We start from the raw sequence: 23,287 nt of genomic DNA, 5'->3' as shown, positions 1-23,287 counted from the left end.
TAATTTTCAAAGAATCCAATGTTCTCAGCATTCGTAGGCTCTATGTAGTAAACGCAGTCAAAGTCACCCATACTACGTTATTAAAATCCGACAGTTATAAGAATATGCTAAAACAAAGGGTTTTTAAGGCACAAGTGCCTGCTGTACATACTTCATTCGCGCAACGGTTCCAAAATTACCTGTTTCCACACTTATATAATTTAATTAACAAAAAAATAATTTCAAAGAAGTTTCGGTACGCGAAGCTCAATTAACAGCTACAAAATATATTAGTAGTCTAAATTATCAAGAGGTTGAACAATTATTAAAAACTGTTCGTTAGGCTTACTCACATATACAGTCACGTTCACACGCTCACACACACACACACTCACACACACGCGCACACACACGCACACACATATATATATACACCCCCATACACACACGCACACACATACACTCACTTTAGTTTTACATTTAATTTTATAAAATACTATGTTGTTCCTACTAGTACTAAGATTTTTACTTTGTATTCTTATTTGTACCTATAGTCCTACTATGTAATCGCCTAAAATCTTTGGCCACGAAACAGGCTATGCCTAGTGTGGCTTAAGTTACTGATCTTATGTTTGTACAACTGTGGACTGTTAATAAATGATTTTTATTTTATTTATTTTTTATTTAAATCCAAGGAAGAAGTAAGCTCGATCTTGCAAAAAAATATTCGTCAAACTTTCGCTTTTAAGTCAACAGATGAGTATACTAAAATATTATAATAATCACCTATATTATTGTAATTACTAAATGTCAAACCATTCAAATCTTAACTCAAACATATTCGACATTACCAAAAACACTATAAAAAAATCCATCCAAAAATGTTCCAAAGTAGAGCCACATTCAAAAACAAAAATCCGTTAGCACTACACGGAAAATGTTTTCTCATATGTTGGGAAATTCCGCAGACACCGTGTAAGGGCCCATGGGAGGTAATTTATGTCGTACTTTTGTTTTACGGCCTTGCACCGAATAAATTTCACAGAGCTTCAGTTGTTTTATGAAGACATGTGGTTGAACATTGAAGGGTTATATTCATATGTGAAGGTTTTATTTTTCTTTTTTGCTTGTGGCGGTTTTTCGTGCCAGGGTTGATTTTTATTTTTATGAAGACATGTGAACATTGAAGGGTTATATTCATATGTGAAGGTTTTATTTTTCTTTTTCGCCGGTGGCGGTTTTTCGTGCCAGGGTTGTTATTTTTATTTTTATTTGGTGTTCCTTTTATGAATTGTTGAGTTATGTTTGAATATGGTTTTTGTGTTGTTTTGACGTTTATACTGTGTGCATGATTTGTGTGTGTCTTTCTTTTGCTTGCGGATATTACTTGATGCAAATGGAAAAGGGAAATGTGTTTTTGGTTTATTGTTGTTATGTGTCACTAATAAATACAAAGTTTGGGCTACATTTTTCAGCTTAGATGAATATAAAGGCTTCTTAAACCAAACTCTGGAATCGTGTATTATGACGTGTTGCAATGCGTTTAATCTGATCTGATCATCACAACAAAATTAGTCGCCATTTTTTTATGTTTATGTTACCAACCAAGAAGTATAATTTATTTTTTATTTTTTTATACAAAAATACACAATACTCTTTTGAGTATTGTGTATTTTAATTGTTAACAATAGTTACATCCATCACACATAATCTTAATACAAGATTACCTAAACCAAAACCCACACGGCACTTTACAAACTCACCACGTTAAAGTTAACAAAATCACTTGCGACAGTATCCCCAGCGAGCAAGCGTGAACGTTTAACTTAATGCGTGATAATGCGCCCTCCCCGGGGATGATAACGTTACCCTCCACAATATACGTGTAATAGAATGTAACAGGGTTGTAGATGTGTGGCTTTTAAATTGTTATAGACTGGTTATGGTACTGTGATATAGTGAGACAACTTATTAGAGAGAGAGGTTTTTGCAAGTGATAGTTAACAATTATGTGTAGAGTTATAAAGTAGCTGTATTAGACTGGTAAGCTGTGTATGCCTAAATTCTAAATTTTGTTTACCTCCGCCAGCCGCGAACCTGTCGGTGTATAGTTAAAGTTTTATTTTTCAACATGCTGACCCGCGCAACTTCGCTTGCGTCACCTAAGAGAATGGGTCAAAATTTTCCCCGTTTTTGTAACATTTTTCGTTGCTACTCCGCTCCTAATGACCGTAGCGTGATGTTATATAGCCTATAGCCTTCCTCGATAAATGGGCTATCTAACACTGAAAGAATTTTTCAAATCGGAACAGTAATTCCTGAGATTAGCGCGTTCAAACAAACAAACAAACAAACAAACAATCAAACAAACAAACAAACAATCAAACAAACAAACAAACTCTTCAGCTTTATTATATTAGTATAGATGAGTTGCTGGACATTGCAGATTTAAGTTTTGCTTTTTTTAGTGATCAACTTTATTCTTTGCCGCTTGCTGCTGGCATTTTAGAGAGCGGTCGCCGATTTTATAAATAATCTAAGCCTAAAACAATTCAATTAGTAACAAGAATATTATGACAGTAGTACCATCATAATAAATCATATATGAGAAAAAGATCATCTAGTATATAATTTTACACTAAATTTTTGGCAAGGCAGGGCGCAAGGTTTGGATTAGAATTTAGAACACCAGTGACTTGCTGGCTTATTCAACTGGCTGTGGCTTTTTTATATAGCTACCTTATTTAAAATACAAATTAGACTAGATACCCTATGTATGCGGAGGCTCTCTACTAAATTGCTGGGTTATAATAAACCACAACCAGTGAGCCAAATCCCACGATCCCTAGTAGAAGCATGCAGGCACATAAGACTATCGCGAATATTTCACATGGACGCGCGCCGCGCATTCAACCGCAGTTTCACAAAAAATCATTTCACAAACATCATATCTTGAACATAAATTAAGTAATCCATGTGCCAAACCACTACATATTTAATCAAATGCCTTTATTTTTCACTTAGAACTTTCAACATAAGCAACAGTAGGTGCTAACGAGCTTTCACTAACATCGGCCACAATAATCTACTTAGTACGTACTAGGCATGCAGCCTTAGTTCCCGACACTGCTATCACTTGAGTATTTCACGTCTGCGCCTGCGCATGCCGTGCGTTTGGGCTCACCATGTATAAGCATGCCACGGGATTTACTACAAACTTTATTAAAAAACTAAATTATTACATTAGGTACTGTAAACAAATGTGTATTTGGAGAAACTTTATCAAAAAATATTGAAAAAGTGCGTACTAATCCATTTTAGTATTAGAACTTACCCCTAACGAAGACTGATCCAAAGGTTTTAATTCCAGGTGTCAAATAGGCTTGATTTAAATATTTGTTCTCTCGTCCATCATCGCATGCAATTCAAGGTAAGAGGATAAATTGAATGTCCAAGGTTACTTTGCAAATATACTAACAATATCTAGTGTTTTTTTAGATAAACTAATATAAGTAGATTATACTGAGTGTACATTTGTCGACTCTATCAACATCTTATTGTTGGTTGTCCCAAATATGACTTAAAGTAAACTATATCTAACAAGCGTGGTCTCTTTTTCTTTATTTTATTAGTATTTTTCGTTCCTCGTACAAAATAATCCTTTTATTTTGTCCTGAAACTTCACTCTTAAACTTTGCTCCTCTAGTACATTACAAGCAGTATCGAACGAACGTTAACCGCTAGCAAATAGGATTATACTTACATGAATTGTTCATTAATCTAGTTTCGTATGTGCCTATAATAGGTACTGTGAGCAACATTGTAGTAATTTATTAGGAAATTCAATTAATAATCTGGTAAATATTTAATTTGCGACTAGAAATTAGAATTGCATTATGTTGATTGGTGGCAACAGAGCGTTTATATTATATATTTCTATGAGCTTTAAATACGAGCCTAACTAAGCTTCTTCTTAGTCTGCTTCCAATACGTCAGTATATTATAAAGGAAGACACATCGTTAGTAAAAAGTTGTCGAAAATATGTTTCAGTGAACTTGACGTCTTCCAAACTGTATGTGGCTCTCATTCTTTAAAAGTATAGCTTAAGTATTTAGTACGTCGATCTCCATATTTCACTGACATTGTTGGGACATTGTCAATACTGTCTATAAGTCTAGACTTCACATACCTTCTAGTAGAGTTACAGAAACTTTCTATTGTTTTCACTCACTATACAACTGACAATAACATACTTTTAGACTCTGCACGTGTAAAACTTATTAGACTAAACTTAAACTTTCTTTGAGAAGGCCAGGAGATTTTCCGCTATCCTTATAATATTATGAACGCGATAATTTGTGAACTACTGAATGAATTTTGATGGTAACTTGACATGCAGGTTACTTATTAGACTAAAGAATCTTTCCAATAACCACGACCAAATTTAAAGCAGAATATAGTTTGGGTTTTGTAATTTTTAACTATGCTATTATTGACTGATTTATTCTGCTAAGATTTTTCTTCTGAGGCAAAAAGCTTTCCTAACCCTCAATATGTTTTGCCAACGCTACATTCCCGCTATTCGCTGTCTAATCTCTCGGTGCAAGTTATTTGCGTGTCGCTATCTCACGCACGCTGTGTTGCTGACGCTACTACCATACGCGTCGTGCTATCTGTACCTGGAGAAAACATTCAAATACCCTTTCTAAAACATTTTGTGCGTTTAGTTTACATTCGCTGGGTTATGGGATAGTGAGGTTTATTTGTGAAATGTAGTTTTGTATATTATTACTTTAAAAGCAAATCTAGTAAACATTTCAGGCGCAAACTGGAATTGCATCGGGCAAGATTCTTTGCCAAAGTAGTGGTATCACAGAAAATTTGTGACTAATGGCTACATGGGTTCATGACAATATAGTAGAGTTTGATTGAGAAAAAGCACGCAAAATATTATGCGTGAAGATGATGTATTGAACAGAAGATTTACTTATTTTAGAGTAGGTACATAATAGATTTTTACGCAATTTAGTGATTTTTTCTTTACCAAGGAATGTGAGGTTAAAACTAGCAAATTTGTCTTGAAGAAAAAGACTTGGGTCTCGTCTACTAGAAACACACAATGAAATATACATATTAAAATAATATTATATCTTTATTATGTGTGTTACAGGTGCTAATTATATCCAGTAGTGCTAAAAGGAGGTACTGTGTAATGATGTAATTAGCTAACTTTCTTACGATAATGTTAACTAAGGTAATAACCAGCGTTAATAAGTATTCACGTTTCAATCGAAACATAGTTGCATGTAAAAATACCAATAGAAAACAACCGAAAGAGCAATAAAACGCATTTGCATCAGAAAATTAGATATCATACGAAATATGACACAGGTCAGGAGTAGTTAAGTAAATAGTGTAGACCAACAAACTTATATAAAGCAGTCTTTATAACTCTTATTGCTGTGTTGATAAGGTTGAAATTCGCTTGTACAATTGTGTGGTTTGATATTAGTATTGTAAATGGCATTGCTTATAGTACACCTAAGTTGTTGGACTGTGCAATCAGATGACTGGACAATGCAGCGGCTAAAATGTTACGGAGTCGTTAGCATTCATGATGTTCGAAGAATTTTGCTTTAATTTTCGAAGAGATTATTGGGTTTAAGTAAACGGTTGACATTTTTGAGGTACCATTTCGTAGTTTAGTTTTGTTGCATGATGTTTTCAGTTTGACTTTGAGCTTTACGAAACTTTTGTGAGAAGTGCACTAATCAATTGTTATGTTAATTACAATGTACATATGTGTACGTGTATTAAGAGACTTGTACAAAATCGTTAAGTTAAACTGAATCCCTCATACTCAGGCTATCTATAATTTTAAACTTAGCTATGTAACACTTGGTAGATTAGTCCTTAATCTGTTATCGGTTAACTGCAAACTACACACCACACTATAGATTATTTTAAGGCCGTTATGCATAAGTTGTTCATAATAATATATCATTTAAAGTTTCCTTATTTTCAATTGAATCTAGACATATTATCTTCTTTTATAAAATGTATCAGAATACAACAGAAGATAAGCAAATTTATCCATGGATAGCATATTAACATCGGCCGTAAAATATTGGTAATAAGTATTCGCAACACCAGCTCCACAGCACCCCAAGTCCAGCTCGCAGCTACTGATAAATCGGCACAACTCCGCGCACATTACAATTAGACCAAATCTGTAGGGACATAAATAATGTAGACGTTTAATAAGTGATCCTTGCATTCATACAGTACCGTTGTGATTGTTCCTGATATGGACTGAATCGCCACATTGATTTAGAACTGGCTCTACTGCTTCACTTAGAGGGTAGTTACGCCCTACATTTTTCAGTTGTGACTCATTTATCATTATCTGCTGACAAATTTTGGAAGATATGGGGCAGTATTAGAAATACATCTCCTTAACTAAGTACCTACTCGTTTGTAACATACCCCTTTTAAGTCACGAACGAAGATACTCCCTCATTACAAATATTCCTCTATCTGACGCCACCTGAATCATTTGCAATAGATAGACAAAGGCCAATGATGATGAGTCGTATGCATGAAATATTCAAAATAAAGGACATAAAATTTTATCATTTCATCTTTGATTCAAGCATGATAATTTTGATACATTTTTTGTTGAAATTGCGTACCTAAAATTTGATTAATACTTTTATTGGAGGCATGCAAAGTCGCCAACTCGCACATGGCGTGGTGGATTCAAGGCCTAACGTCTCTCTCATTTGATGATGAGACTCTTGCCCACGAGTGGGACAGTAATAGGTTTACAAAAAACTGTACTTTTAAACGCATTCGTAGGACAGACATACATTTTTACTTCACTTCCAATAGTGTTCTTCATTTCAGTATCACTCAAGAATTCTTCAAGAAAATATCAATCACATAGTTATTCCTAACTTAGTAACTAATGATGACCAAACCACTGAACACATCCACACCTCGGCAGTACATGTTCCGTGTCATTAGACACACTTGCGCACGCAGTCGACTGAAGCGAAGGTCGAGCTCACGGTAACTAAGTAATGTGTCCTTAGGTTTTTTATATTAGTGTGCTAGTTTTACATCTCTTTTTTAGTAAGAAATATAGATAGGTGTATTATAATTGTGGGGTATTTAGTTATATATAATTGTGGGTATCAAAGTTTCATAGTTTCAGCAATTATTAAATAATTTAATTGAAGGATTGCCTTTTATTGTACATATTTGACATGTTTTTTGTATATAAACGATTTGGTGTAGTTGTAATGTCATATTTTATCATTATTTTTCTTTCCTCAAGTAAGGAACCTTGAGTACTACGTTTAAAGCAAACCTTACCTAGTCAGCCAAATTACCAGGAATAGCTTTCTTATTAGCACTGATAAACCAAAGAACAACCCCAGACATAATATAATATATGTTTGTATTATACGTAACGGTATTCGAATTAAGCACAGTCATTTAATTCGAAAGTAAAGCAACATTCTAACCAAAATAAGTTTCTAAAGAAAATGTATTTAAAGAATCTAGGTCTCAAAACCTTCACATGAAGTGATGTATAAAAATATAGGCAGAAACCATTTGCAGGTTTTATTCAGGCGTGGTCGAGACCTGAAAACGCTATCGGAGAAAAAAGGAAGAAAGGAAAATATGTAATGTTTTAATATTCCCATCCGTCACTGTTTGGTACAAGGGAAAGAATACAGCGATTTATATAATTGCTTTCGTTTGATTACTTTTACGCAATAAGACAAGGTAACAATGAGCAGTATGCAAGCAAGTGCTATAGCAATTGGTCTCTGGTTCGATTCCCGGCTTGGGCAAAGTACTATTAGTATTTTCTAACTTATATTAACAATTATTTTCTTAATAGTAACTCGGAGATTGCAACGTGCCCGGTATATGGCAATAGACTTGTCGACTTTATAGGGTACTTTATAATTTTAATGTGAAATGTGAGTGTAATACATACATTTCTGTTTAAGTGTTTTCACGTTTAGGTGTAAAAGGGGTGATATTAGTTTGCATGTAAATAGTACACTTAATTCACCATATAAAACTCTATCTTTCAGTCAACCAACTGATTGTCATCCATATGAGTTTATTCAAACAATATTATTTCATTTTAGAGGCGTACCGTACGTTATAAAATATAACTGTGATGATACTATTTAAGAAAAAGCTATAATTATTGTTTTATGTCTATAATTTACTTTTTCTTCAGGTCTATAATATTCGCCTAAGCCCGCTCACCGCTCATCGCTCACACACCGTCAGTGTGACGTGCGGACGTGTCATTAGTCGGTTGATGAATGCCGCGCGTTAATGCGCCTCCCATTCAAACAGACGTCGGACAACACGCTGCCTACTTATTCTGATACGTCGTTCATCATTGTGATAGTTTCTATATCATGTGACTGAGCTTAATTGAAACTGTCATGTGACGTGTGAGCTAGGTGCTTTTCAAAATCTTTTTGCACTTTATTTTTCAAAATCTTAATATTAATACTTTGGACCCTTTTTACGAAATATACGCGGTCGCAGAAGTATGAAATTAGGCAAATTTACAGTTTTTGTGGAGGAGGAGTGTAGAACGCTAATATTTTTTAATAATAATGCTTATAAAGTACATTAAGTCAATAAATAAAGCATTACACACACTGTTACGTCTTGTCGTGTCTTTGTACATAGAGAACTGACATAGACACTGTTTTATATGTTTATTGAGGTCTTACTGAATGGCATACACTATTATATTAAATAACTTATAATTTAGATTAATTAAAAATTTTAAAATAATTTTCACTACTGGGCCACCACTTGTTTACATAATTAACCGACTGTCGCGTAAACCTTTAATTAAAAAAATATATAATAATATGCTAGCTCCTAAGCTTTAAATCTCTAAGGTGCATTATGGTCGCCAAATAACCTATCTTTGTCTTTCAACTTCAGCTAGTGTAAAACGTAGATTTTGCTATACCATCAGAATATCATGACACCTGTAACTGTCGATCTACCCAATACGAGACGATCACATATTTAGGCCATCAAGTTAATTGAGAATTTTTTGTTACTTTAAGTTGTTTATTCATTCATAGTACTGAATAGTAAAACACACCTATTCAAAAAGCAAGACTAAAGAAATAGGACCATCCTACATTTTAATTTCACAGAATACTTTAGAATAGGGATGCTGGGAACTGAAAACGTGTGAATTAAAAAGATTTTTATGTTAAATGCGTTAATGCGAGCCTCAATGTACACTTAGTGTTTATTTTTATATCAATTCTCATATTTATGTTGATATACTTAGTAATGTAAGATTTAAGTGTGCACTTTGCATCAGTCATTTACGTACGTAGGTTTTTCATCGTCTTATAAGTTTTTTTTATGAATAGCTGTGATGATTTAGCGTATGTCGTTACAGTTAGATTGAATTTTTCGTTTTTCTTTAGAAAAGTAAATTCATAATTCTTTTAAAAATAACTTACATTTCTCAATTAAGTCAATCGCAAGTGTTTGAATGGAAAACAGTATTTTTTAAATAACTTATTATCATTCAAACAGAAAAAAAATCTTACTATGGTTTGGTAGGTTTCATATTTTTTACTTAAAAGAAAGTTTGTATATTAATTTTACTGTAAAAGTTGCACAAGTTACTGCAATAAACTGAATTTATCCAAGCACAATAGTTTTCACAATAATCTTAGCAACTTTAAAGACATAAGTGCATTTACAACAACAAAATAATCTACATCATTACACACAACATTTTCTCAATCTCAACAAACCAGAACGGCATGAAAAGGCCTCTATTCACTGTAACTGTGCGGAACAATTTTTCCACACATTATCCCGTAGTCTGGGCTATTACGTCACATAGTCGTAAGCTCGTAATAGCCGGGTAATAGCCCCTTCGCGCCACTCCAGGTGTTCATATGAATACCCACTTCAAAGCGGTAGTGTGGAAAAATGTCTACATTTTTTTCTTGCCGTAAAAATTTTATGAGATTTTATGAATTCAGATGTGTTGTGTTTAATAAAAGGGTTATGATATGATGTTGAAAGGCTGTGATGGTTTCTATTCAGTGTGAAATCAGATACATGGTAAAAGACGGGGTAAATAGTTTTTAGAATAAAAATGTGTGGTAATGTTTTGTGTTGATTTTAAATGAAAGAAGATGAGTCTTTAGAGAAGTCGCGATGTTTTATATTCATGAAATAAGATACTAGTTAAAATTCTAGGCGATATGCATAATTTTAAGGATTTGGACGAACACGAAGATAAAATTAAGCTAAATATCTGCTCTACCAAAACACACTGACGTTGTGACATGCGCAACAAATGAAAAGATGTTTGAAATGAAAATAGGCTTAATCCCAGTTGTTCAACAGGAGCTTAAGCTATATTGCTAAAAGCATACCTATAAATAACATAATAATATGTCTATGCACATAGGTTTATCTTGCTAAAAAATTAAAACCAAAATGAATTGTATTGACGAATCCCTCCATCACTTCGCACTAGCCATGGTCGCTTTTGACCCCAAGAAAAACCTACACAATCCAAACTAATTCAATTCCGCGTCATGTCTAACCAACAACTACATTACTTATAAAAAGCCCACACTACATTACGCCATACAACAACCAACAACAACCAACTACACCCAACAACAGCAACAAAAGCTAGGAAAACAAACTAAATATCCGTTGCGAGTGTAAGTCAGAGTTGCGCCATGGTAACGGCGCGTGCACATGAGTTAGTACTGCATTAGCGTCCGAGATACGATATCTTAACGCCTTGCCTACGGGTATTGGGTAGGGAATCAACAGTAGACCCACTTTTGTAGCAAAAACTATTGGATTTCTTAAATAGACAAAATATAGACTTCTACTTTTATCTAGTCGTTGGCGGCACTGAAAGCGAAATTACGGCAATCTGGCAAAAGAAATGACAAACCAATAAACAAAATTATTATTTAATTTGAGCGTTATTGCTGCAAGTAAGTTCCCCTAAAATAACTGGATCACTGATTTTGTTCGGTTAAAGTTGAAAAGGTGCTTGACTGTTATTCAATCAATCATGATGATGGATTTATAAAGTCTACAATTAAAAATCGTGTGAGAGTAACCTATAAAATAGTAATGTGGAGGTAAAATTAAATCCCCAACTCGCACTTGGCGTGATGGCCCCAAGGCGTAACCCCTCCTTTGGAGGAGACCCTTGCCCAGCAGTGGGACACTAATGTGTAAAAAATATAAAGTGTACAAATATTTTCTTCTGCATGACATTTTCAAAAACGGTCACAAAGGTGCAATAGATGTAATAGAGAATGTTTGTACCTTTGAAACACGTTGTTGCCATGGGCCAAGACACTTATAGTTAGCCAGTAGGGACCCCTTTTATGAGGACTTTCTGCACAAACCTAACCTACTGCCCCTCCTCTACCCACAATACGAGCACTTGGCAGAAATAGTTGTAACACTCAAAACATAACATAAACATTGCGAGTTCACGTGATAAATACCAGTTATGGTGAAGTGATTATGTTGCAGATCTAGTTCGTATATTTATTGCCTAGGAGATAACCCTGATTTGTATATGATTGGTCTTTCGATGATATATAAGGTATTCGTTACTGTGATTTCGGTTTAAAAGCTTACTGGTTGCATATCGGCTGTTTATGTGGGTGATAAGGGTTTGTGTTCCTGTATAGTAAACTTCAGTATCGGGGATTTTATTTGAAGTGGTTCAATGCGACGAAATTTCGAAACGTGTTCAAACGCAAATCATAGAGTAATTTTCGATTAAGGCACGAAATAATTACAAGTCTTTATTTTGATAATTCGATATTAAATTATCAAAACAAAGACTTGTATGTACCTATCAATAATATCTTATAAATATACCAAGATAAACTGGGCAAAATACTAATTTATTAAAAGTAAAACATAATTGGGTTGACTCCAGTATGCACACTCGTAAGTTTTTTACCTTAGAAATGCAGTAATCTTATGGCCAGCTAAACCATGACAAAAGCTCTTGCATCTCTTGAAATACTTTGACGATATATTTTAACCATTAAAATACACTATGAAGAAAGAAATGGACAACCAATATATTTCTTACAACTTAAAAAATCCTCATATTGATTTACGTTGACTCAAACAAATAAAGAACGACAATAAACAATTAATATTATGAAATACTAACTCGAAATGCAATTGTAATGATCATGTGCAGCCATGCGGTATAGTTCACGGGTCTAACTTAAGACTATGTAGGCGTTACCGTGGCGAAACTGCCTCGGATTCTATTACAAATTTAGTTTATTCCCCTTTGATTATATCTAGCTGATTTGAACGTAATAACAGACGATATGAAATCGCAAATAATATCTGTGTTCTGTTGTAACATTCTGGGAAAAATAATCTTAGAATGAGAAGTGTTACTTTCTACAAACATAGAGTTAACTTTTCGGTTTTCGGTTCTTTGATCCATAAAGGTAAAATTCTACATAGCTAGGAATAATTTTGATAGTTTTCGACGATTGATTCATGATTTCTTTATCTGTCAGAGTGCACTCAATAAACTTCGAACAAAGTTGGAAGTCTATGTCAAAATCCACCTTTTGATTTTAAGAAACCAATATCGTTACTTTAATTAACCATTTTTAATGCAATGCAATTTATTAACAGTATGTTTCAGTTCCTCCTTTCAAGAATGCATATCTACACATACATTTTTTAGGCAGCACCTGGTTCATTATCAAGATCAATATCGCAAAAAAATAAAATTTACTTTCTTTGACCTTTTTTCGAAACATTTTGGTTTATTGATGACGTCATACTTGTTATACCAAAACTACCTCAAAATATTCTCCAAGGAAATCACATTAGCCCACACAGCGAACGATTTGACTCAACAAATCAATATAGTCGTTACAAAACCGCCGGTTACAACACACTCATACATATCGTAGCCGTATCGGCGTAGGCTAGACAGATCGGTGACAAATTTATGCGCCAGATAGCCTTATCAATGCTACATACGGCTTTATTGCGGGTATTTGGAGAGACGAGTGGGTTAGGTATTGTTTGAAAAATATTTGCTGGATTTGAGAAGTGTGAATTTTGAAATGTGTGTACTGTTGATTGAAAAGACCGATAAATGAGAAGGTATAGCATTGAATCGCGGAAGATATTGATGCATAAAAGTATTTTTGCTTAGTATTTCCATTCGTATTTAGTTTTTTTTTATAAATGTGCGGATTAAACCCAATTACGCATGTTCCACTAGTTTCGTTCCCTATACGGCTATTGCAGACCAATTGTCAATAATAGACTGATTGAAATCCAAAAATACACAACATATGTCACTGCAGTATTTTATGTAATATAAGAGGTCACCAATACTAATGCGAACTCATTTTTCGATAGCTAGTGTAATAGACTTTTAAAAAACTTTTACTAAAAAGTTCATCACCCCAAAAATATAACTCAAAGGTGACTGACTGACATACTGATCTATCAACGCACAGTCCAAATCACTGGACGAATCGGACTGAAATTTGGCATGCAGGTAAATGTTATGACATAGGCATCCGCTAAGAAAGGATATTGATCAATAGGAGGATCCCCAAGGGTGTAAAATAGGGGATGAAAGTTTGCATAAAGTCACAAACCACGCTTACTAAGCCGTGGACATAAGTTAGTCACCTCATAAAATTATAGAGCAGTCAATTCTTCTCCAGTAATTTGACATCGATGTCTTAAGGCAGAACGTCGAGTCTTGCTTAATTGTCTTCGTTTACAGTTTAAGTGAACACAAAAATTCGCGTTAAATTGTCAAGTGTTACAAAATAGCGTAGTGAAATAAAGTTCTGAATAAACTATCACATACAACGTTTAATCTTGTTTCCTACAAGCCCCTTTGTGGGTTAGACTAGTAGTGTATTGATAAGCAAAGCGACTTATTGAGAATATAAACCGTTTTTCTGTTAACTTTTTACCTGTATGGCCATTTATTAGATCAATATTCTTTCCTTCTCATGAAGTTCTATTTGTTTGAGGAACTTAGTATCTTTACTGTTATAAAACCATCTAAATAGGATTTTTGTAATTTTATCATGTATCTTGTTCTAAAGCTGGATTGCTATGAATGTTTAGTAGAATATATGCGTTAAATTAATGATTTTTCTTTGGTTTTTATACACATTTACTCATTTAATGAAACTTTACAGATTTATTACATCAAAGATGAGGGACGGATATAAAAAATATAACCAAACTAAGAAGTATCGCCGCCTTTCATCACTATACTCTCACCCAAAGCAACACGATGTGACGCTCAGCTCAGTAAATCAGTAACCCGATACGGTAGTATCTGTACGTGTCGCGGTTCGTGTCCCGGCTCGAGCTGTCCCTCTGACGTGTTTACTTGCATGCTGCGTCAGCGAACAAGTTCGGTAACACGATCGCGAATGTAGGTGATGCGAGAGAAAGTTTTAAGGATTTTATGTGGACTTGTTACCTTTTGTTTTTGCGCTGTTTAGAATTGGTAGGTGTAGGTTGTGTTATCGTGCAATGAACTTTACCTAACTAAAAGATTTTGAATTGTACGTGTTAAATAGAAACGCGTTTAGAGACAATCACAGATGCATAAAATTTTACTATAATTGAGGTACAGAGATCATTTTCAGTCAAGTCAGTTTTCGAAATGAAGACAATTTTTGCAGCTTATTTAGAGTAATATACACATAGAAGAGTTCTTCATTCAGTACCAGCAAATACACACGTATATATAAGTTATGTAAGAATACCTTTGATTTTATAATATTTGGTATTTGGTTAAGTAATCATCAGGAAATTTAAATATATTTCATAAAACGCTGTAATCTTTGAGTTAAAAGAATATATATTCACAGAAATGGTGCCGAACCACTAGCATGATGTGAACCAGTTTCTGATTGGTCCTGACTGTTAAAGTTACTTTGTTCTGAATTTCATACTTAAAAAAGAGAGCTCACTTTTTTATACATTTCCTTAAACAGAAAACGAAACTAATTCTTATTATTCCTTATCAAGTTTTATACAACTTTATATCTATTTACATTTCCATACATTACAGCAATAAAATGTAACTATAACAGGCTGCAAACGTCACCAAGATGGCGGCCATAAAGGTTCGAATTACATTTAAATTGTACCTAATACAGCAGTGTGTAGTGTAATGCTGAAAGTTTACGATAATCGCGCTCAGTCGTTATCTTTTAGTGAAAAGTTGGTGAATTGTATTACGTATCGTGTTAGATGTTGAACGCTATTTGGATAGAGTTTTGTCAGCTATTGCTATGCCAGAGAACTCGTCGTTATATCTAGACAATGTCGTCATAAGTACTACTGAAAAAGAGTGTTTTATTACTGTGCTGTGAATGTCTGTAATATTAACGTCAAACAGTCATTTAGAAATAAATAGACTTTATCACACCTTTTTTTAACTATATTTGTGTGCAGTATGCCAAATATATTATTTATTTAGTTATATATGGTGCGGCACGCTATTATATCAGTTATTGATTACCATAGTACAAGCTCTGCCTAAGTTGTAATCAAATGGCCATATTTGAGACCGATGATAGATATTTGTCTATTTTACTTTAACTATTTACTAGCGTAAAGTTTAAGTATGTATCTTCATTACCGTCATCAGTATTATCAAAGTAACGAGAGCATATTCGACAGAAAAACTTTTGTCAATAGCCATTTCGCTGTTCTATGAAGTACATAGCAACATGTGGTATCACACGTAACAAGGACCCAGTATAAGTGAATTAAACACATCGTGCATTAGTGTTTAATCGTTGTACACGGACGACGGATCGCGTCTCTCGTATATCGGATAAACGACGCCGTTACTTTGGACTAGTGTCGCCGAAACTGTGCCCGCTGTGAGAGAGAAATTCTTGATACTTATGTGAGAAAGTGGTTGGCTAGATAAAATTGTGAAATTTAATGTACTACATAGTTATTAACAAAATGTTTTTGCTAATAGCCTTAAGTTGGTTGTAATTAATTTGTCATCAATCAGCTATTATTATTAACAAAAACTGAAATCCTTGTTTGGGTCAAATTGTGATGGACTGTCTGCTTTCTATCCTCTGAAGAATAAAAAGAAATATTTACTTAGTATGCCAATACTATGCAATGGATAAGAAAATTTGTCGGTCAGTAAAACAACAGAAAACTTTTCACTTAAGATGTCTGAACACTATTTTTGACACAAACCTACCCTTTCTTAGCCAAAGTATCAAATCGTCTAAGTCTCACAAAGCTAGTCTGTATGGCGTGTTGTCAGTGCACACATTACGTGTGACATACTATCGCATTGTGCGCTCTATGGCGACCGAGGCACGTATTAAACGAAATTATTTGACTAGAATTAGGCCGAAACGACCGAGCGCCCACGATACTGATGTCTGCACGGGATTATGAATATTTATTGGCCTTATGAACTTAATGTTTGATATATTGGGGAATTGCTGCGGATTATTTTTGCTGTGAAATTGTTAAGCTAGAGGAAGTATGTGGGTTTAAATGATATCCTGATGCTACCGAGCAGCTACGAGAATTTTTTTTTAAATGTATTTTGAAAAATAATTTTGCATGTAAAACATTATATAATGTAGAAGCCCCAATTACTAAGTTTGTAGCAGACAAAAGATCTTTCTACAAAGTTAATATAATAATAATAAATTTAATATAATTAATACCAGTTATTAAAACACAAATATAAGGGAACGCGTCCTATGATACTCTAAAAAATTACTAACATGTTCGACATGCATAAGTATTCCACCTTTATTCTCATCAACTTCTTCAAAGCTTCTTCGAATAATTTTAACTCAAACCATTTATGATATCAGACCACACATCATCATAATTTCTCAATCATCTATCCCTATAAAAAAGAATTAACACAAATTATCGGCCAGGCTTCGACCCCACAAACAAATTAGCAACATTAGCCGTCACATATCATTGGTTCGATCGTGATCCCAGCTAATTGCCTACAGCCGGCCACAATGCGATCACGACGCACATCATACACATTAATCATAGGCATATTGATAAACAATTGCCCTACCTTAAATGAGGGGTCAACAGTGCCTTTACGGCGAAACTTTTTGAAACCAACATTCAAATAGGCTGTTTAACTTTCTACCTTAGCTTCGAACGTTACAGTTCGAATTCAACTGACATTAATGACAGTTACAACTTTTGAAAATGGAATTCCTACTTTGATTTTTCCGTTGAGTTGCAATGTTATTTTGGATCGTTTGTTGTTGTGTTTAAGGTTTGTAATTGGATGGGTTAAGTTGATACATAGATGAGGCATGTTGTCGGCAACGCTTTGTCGCGAGCCGACAAAGGAGGCACGTGGGAACGTGCGCGTGCGCGTTCTTCCTGCTAAGAGAATAGTGCTGTAATGTATGGTTGTTCTGTTATTGTTGATCGATTTTGGATCTATTATTTTTTAACATATATTATTAGAGTATACGTTTATTGGTGCTAAGATATGAGCAACTATTTAATAGGCTTTAGTTTTGTGAATTGATTTTGAGGTTACTGTAGGTTTAGTTTTTACATATAATATATATAACACTGGTAGAGTTAAACCTGCAAAAGATTATATTTGCGCTGATCTCCAAAGATTATTTTTATTTTAAATTACTTTTTTATTATTTCTTTTTCGCCGACTTTTCAGATGAGACATACATGAAATACTTTCTATGGCATAGTAATAGCGTCATAGTTTCTAGCACTTCATATCAGTTATCACGACAGTTGTTATGTGGTTAAATTTGCTCAAATATGACTTTTGTTTTTGAGAATCTCTATTCTCCTTTTCATTTAGTTCTAACCGAGACTCAAAAACTGACTTCGTAGATATAACCGCAAATATATAAAAAAATAAGCTACGTAATAATTCGTAGAACTCACGATAAACGTTATCAAATAAATTAAAATAACCGTACAACTTCACATAACAAAGAACCGTTCAACCACTTAATACAATAATCATCGTCACTTATTATGATCATATGATACTGATACCGACTAATTGATTCAATGTTATAATAGATTCTTAGTATGAGAGCCCCATGTGGAGTTTTTTAAAGTTCTAGATTACTGAGAAATGTATGGGAGTGATTAGTAGATTCAAATGTCAAAGTTATAGGAGTAATTTTGTTTTAAGATGATTACGTATAATCTTGGATTTATGATATTATACAGTTGGAATTCTTCAAGGAATGTAGTAGTAGAGGATTTCTAAATTTCTAATAAACTTTAATTTTACGTCATTCCTATTTGATAGTTGACAAGATAATATATATGGATGTGAATGAAGCGGATTAAGTTTGTAGCGATCGTAGCAAATTCAAGTTGCCGTTCTTTGCTGTCCGACTAGGAAAAAAGCTGTGTGATACCCGTTTGTTTGTTTTGGGTACAGCGTATCAAAACTACGTATAAAAGTCAATCAAAGAAAAGATATGTAAAAGGAGGCTACAAAAACTTACGTTATTGAAAAAGATAATTGACCTTTAGATCGCTTAGTTTTCCAAGATTTCAACACTTTAGAACCTTTCCTTTCCCATATTTTTTCTGTCACGTAGGTCCTACACGATACAACTTAACATATCTACATGTTTTTACAAAAAGCTAATCCATACAACCCTGACCGGAAAACTCACTTGCTGCTTTTTAGAAAAAGAACCGGACTAACAATATTTTTTTTTTAAATGATGCTAACCACAAAATCAAACAATAACAAAGTCCCGTAGTTCACTAGTACGTCAGTACGTCTGTTGTGGACCCCACATGCGATGTATTCCGCGAGTCATGCCCAAATGAGTCGATCCTATTAACGATATAAATACTTGTAGATATCATCTATTATTATATAGAGAGGGGACTAGAAGAGGCATAGGTTAATATTTGAGGTATTTGATGTTTTTAGTCTGAATATGATATAATTAAAAATATTTTTATATTTCATACTATACAGGGTGTCCCAAAACTCAACGATAATCCGAGACAGGATGAAAGGCCAAGTCATACCGGCTATAGGAAAAATAAAAAAAAAAATCCATATCACTTAGTTCAGCAGTAATAGACATTTTTCAAAAAAGTTGAAATTCCACACCCTTGGTCGCATTTTCAAGTCCTGTGATCACCAATGTCACAATTTCGCTGTCTTTTTTTGAATTTCGTGATCTTAATTAAATATGCTATTAATCGTATAACAAATTAATGCACAAAACATTGTTAATTCAATAAAAAAAGTTAAGTTTTAGTGAGTCATCTTTCTCAAAAATATCGTTAGTCAACTTTGACGCTTCATACTGAAAAAAAAATGTACTACACTACCCTTGGCAAGTTATTTCAAAAGTTGGCGCATGTAATCAAGATTTCAAAATGGTATAATACTTGCCACTTTTCTTGCCATTAAAAATGTTATTTTTATTTGAACGAAGAGTATCCTCGCAGATGGATCGGACGCAGTGGTACAATTTTATGGCATCCTCGTTCTCCCGATCTAAATCTAGTAGATATTTTTTACTGGGAATGCATAAAAGAAAAAGTCTTTTAAAAATCAATACAAAATCTATCAGAACTTCGCCAGAAAATTGACACAGCGTCAGAAGAAATAAATGCAAGGAATTTTGCTTGACTGGTGAAAAAATCTTTTGTACGCCGTTGCAGAGCCTGTATTCGTGCCAGAGGAAAGCAATTATTTTTAGTAAAGAGGTTATTGAGTCAGTCCATAACAAATATTTAATGTAATAAACATAATAGGTTATAATAATAATAAAAAAAAACAATGAACGAACCATCGATCTTATTTAATTATTCTCCTTAAACTAAAGTTATTCCGAATTGTTTTCCTCTAGCATGAATTCAGGCTCTGCAACGCCTTACAAAAGACCTTTGCACCAGTCAATCAAAATTCCTTGCATTTATTTCCTTTGACGCTGTGTCAATTTTCTGGCTAAGTTCTGATAAATTTTGTATTGATTTCGAATATCTTTTTCTTTTATGCATTCCCAGTAAAAAATATCTACTAGATTTAGATCGGGAGAACGAGGATGCCATAAAATTGTACCACTGCGTCCGATCCATCTGCGAGGATACTCTTCGTTCAAATAAAAATAACATTTTTAATGGCAAGAAAAGTGGCAAGTATTATACCATTTTGAAATCTTGATTACATGCGCCAACTTTTGAAATAACTTGCCAAGGGTAGTGTAGTACATTTTTTTTTCAGTATGAAGCGTCAAAGTTGACTAACGATATTTTTGAGAAAGATGACTCACTAAAACTTAACTTTTTTTATTGAATTAACAATGTTTTGTGCATTAATTTGTTATACGATTAATAGCATATTTAATTAAGATCACGAAATTCAAAAAAAGACAGCGAAATTGTGACATTGGTGATCACAGGACTTGAAAATGCGACCAAGGGTGTGGAATTTCAACTTTTTTGAAAAATGTCTATTACTGCTGAACTAAGTGATATGGATTTTTTTTTTTATTTTTCCTATAGCCGGTATGACTTGGCCTTTCATCCTGTCTCGGATTATCGTTGAGTTTTGGGACACCCTGTATATTTATTTAATTTTCATTCAGAAGTCTGTGACGTGCGAGGAAGGAGTTAAAATTTGTCATGTTGTATTATTATTAGATTATTTATTTTACCTGCTTTTAAGTGTAATTTGGCCTTAACTGTGTATTACTGTTGTTTTGTATTTATACATGTATGTATATCAGGTGATGTTTATTGTGTTATTTTTATCGAGAAATGTCCCAGCTCATACAGTGTAGCTATGGTAAATTTAAGTAATTAAAACATCAAACCAATTTAACAATATTATACTCTGTAAAATTATTAATCACTACACTAATATTTTGACTAATATCCCATCCAGCATCAATAAATCTATACACATAATATCGCTTTCTTTGTGCGGTATATCAAAAATGCGTGCGGCTAACGGGACTCCATCTAAATTCTTTGTTACAATAAATTGCTTGCCAATATCATATCACTCGCATTACTTTTACTACGGAAGGTCAAGAGGTAGCTTGATGCTGGGTGGGCAAGATGCGAGATAAAAGATGTGAAATATTGTAGTTGGAGGCGTGGTTTCATATTAAAAATAGTATTATATTCTTAACAATATATTTTTATGTAATTTGAGGGGAATGAAAGAGGTTTGTTACTTAAAAAAAAAATGTTTTATGGGAAGTTTTAGGAAGGCAGAGACTAAAGATCGCACCAAGTGGCGTTTTTTGATTTCTGCCTACCGCTATGGAAAAAGGTGTGATTTTAGGTATGTACATTTTATATTATAGGAATTACCATGAAGTTTGCAATAAAACACTGGCTTAATCATTACAGGAAACATAAAAAAATAAAAATAAAAGAAATATCTAAAGCTTAAAACTGCTACATGGATTTAGAAATCAAACTAAGATCTTCAGGATTAACACAACTTTTTTTTTAGAAATCCAAAGATAATACCACAAATGTTTCAAGCCTACCATCTACCAAAATATTTCGACCACACGTTCATCATAGATCACTACGACCAGAATAAAAACAGTACAGTACCTCCGTACGCGTTAAACGTTAATCTATATAATTAGCAGCGCAGTAATCTACGCTGGATAATACGAATACGCTGCGCACGCGCCGCTAACAATACGTTACGAAGCAACAATCAATGTAATAGATGTGTTAGGTTCGTTTTTATCGGCATTCGTAATGTAAAAGATTGATGTACTGTTTCAAAGGTTTTAAGGCTGTTGGGAAACACCTCTAGATACAATTTATTTAAGTTATTTTTTTCTTCCTATTTTCAATCATTTCCACTTTTAATGTTTGCTTTCTGGAATTTAGCTGCTAATTTATTTTTTTGTATATTATTTTTGACATTTAGCTAATCGCCGAAAACAAAAAAGCTTCATACAATTTGATAAAATTACTGAAAATCAAACTTGCTGCACATATTACTTCAATTAGTATTTGACTACATTTCCGATTTGCATCAATACAGTCAAAATTTCTCAAAACAGTAATGTCACTTTTGTTCCTTTTCACTAAACTTTCAACAAAACGTCATTTCAAATTCCAAATAGGTACAAAAATATCAATTGTTCTAAATTTTAAAAACGGCAATTAAAAAATTCGCAACTCGTGTGCACTCAAAATTTACACGAAGCGACGCGAACTTGTGAGAAAGTTTGCGAAATGCATTCGATTCGAATTTTCGAACACAATACCGAGTTCGATTGGTCGCAAATTGGGTGCAATTAAAAAGTTTTCGATTGTGACTGAGTTTTGTTTCGTGTTTCGTACTAGATGTGTAGTGTGTACTAACAGAAATATAAATTAATGAAATCACGGTTTATTTTTTTAATTCGTATAATTATTTTATAAATATTTTTTTTGTAATTTACAGAAATTTCAACCAAAATATACTAATTAAATTGTATATATACAATTTAGTTTATTCTACTTGAATTACCTGACGAAAATTGTAAATATTCTTATGTAAATAATAAAGCTTTGTTTTTATAGATAATTCGTATTCGTAAGAGCGTTTGGTTAAGGTATCTGTTTTATTTTCAATTTTTCAGGTCTATTTTTATGACAAAGAAATCATATTTATTTATTAACAGGTTTATTTTCGTAAAGAAAGTGCTCTAAAGGTATTGAACTTTTGTTTTTGTAAGATGTTATTTTGCCTTCGAGTTCACTTACGCTTATACTGCGTAAGCTGCGTTTACAGAAATACTTGCCGATAGTATATATAAATGATTACTATTTTTTTTTATTACTCGACCGTGTCCTACAGATTACGAAATATTTAAACCGAAATTTCAAATTATATATCTTTATTTCTTTTGAGATGCATCGAAATTTACAATATCTACTTTTCAGTCAACTCTTTCCAATTTTCTTGCTTTCTAATTTAAAACATAAAAGAGTTGTATTGATCGAAACAAATTCATTCACAAGTGAATTGGATGTCTGTTCATTGAGTCGCGTTTGAAAAGGGTGCGCTCTTAGTGACATTGATAAAAATAAACGTTGTTTACGCCATGTTATAAAATTCTGCTTTGTTTCTATTGCGTCATTGAATAACGTTTCAGTTACAATGAAATATTTCAGTTTTTTGATTGAGGAATATAT

Source organism: Anticarsia gemmatalis, chromosome 16, assembly GCF_050436995.1.
Source record: "Anticarsia gemmatalis isolate Benzon Research Colony breed Stoneville strain chromosome 16, ilAntGemm2 primary, whole genome shotgun sequence".
Classification (NCBI taxonomy): Eukaryota; Metazoa; Arthropoda; class Insecta; order Lepidoptera; family Erebidae; genus Anticarsia; species Anticarsia gemmatalis.
Note: the sequence above shows the minus strand (reverse complement) of the source record.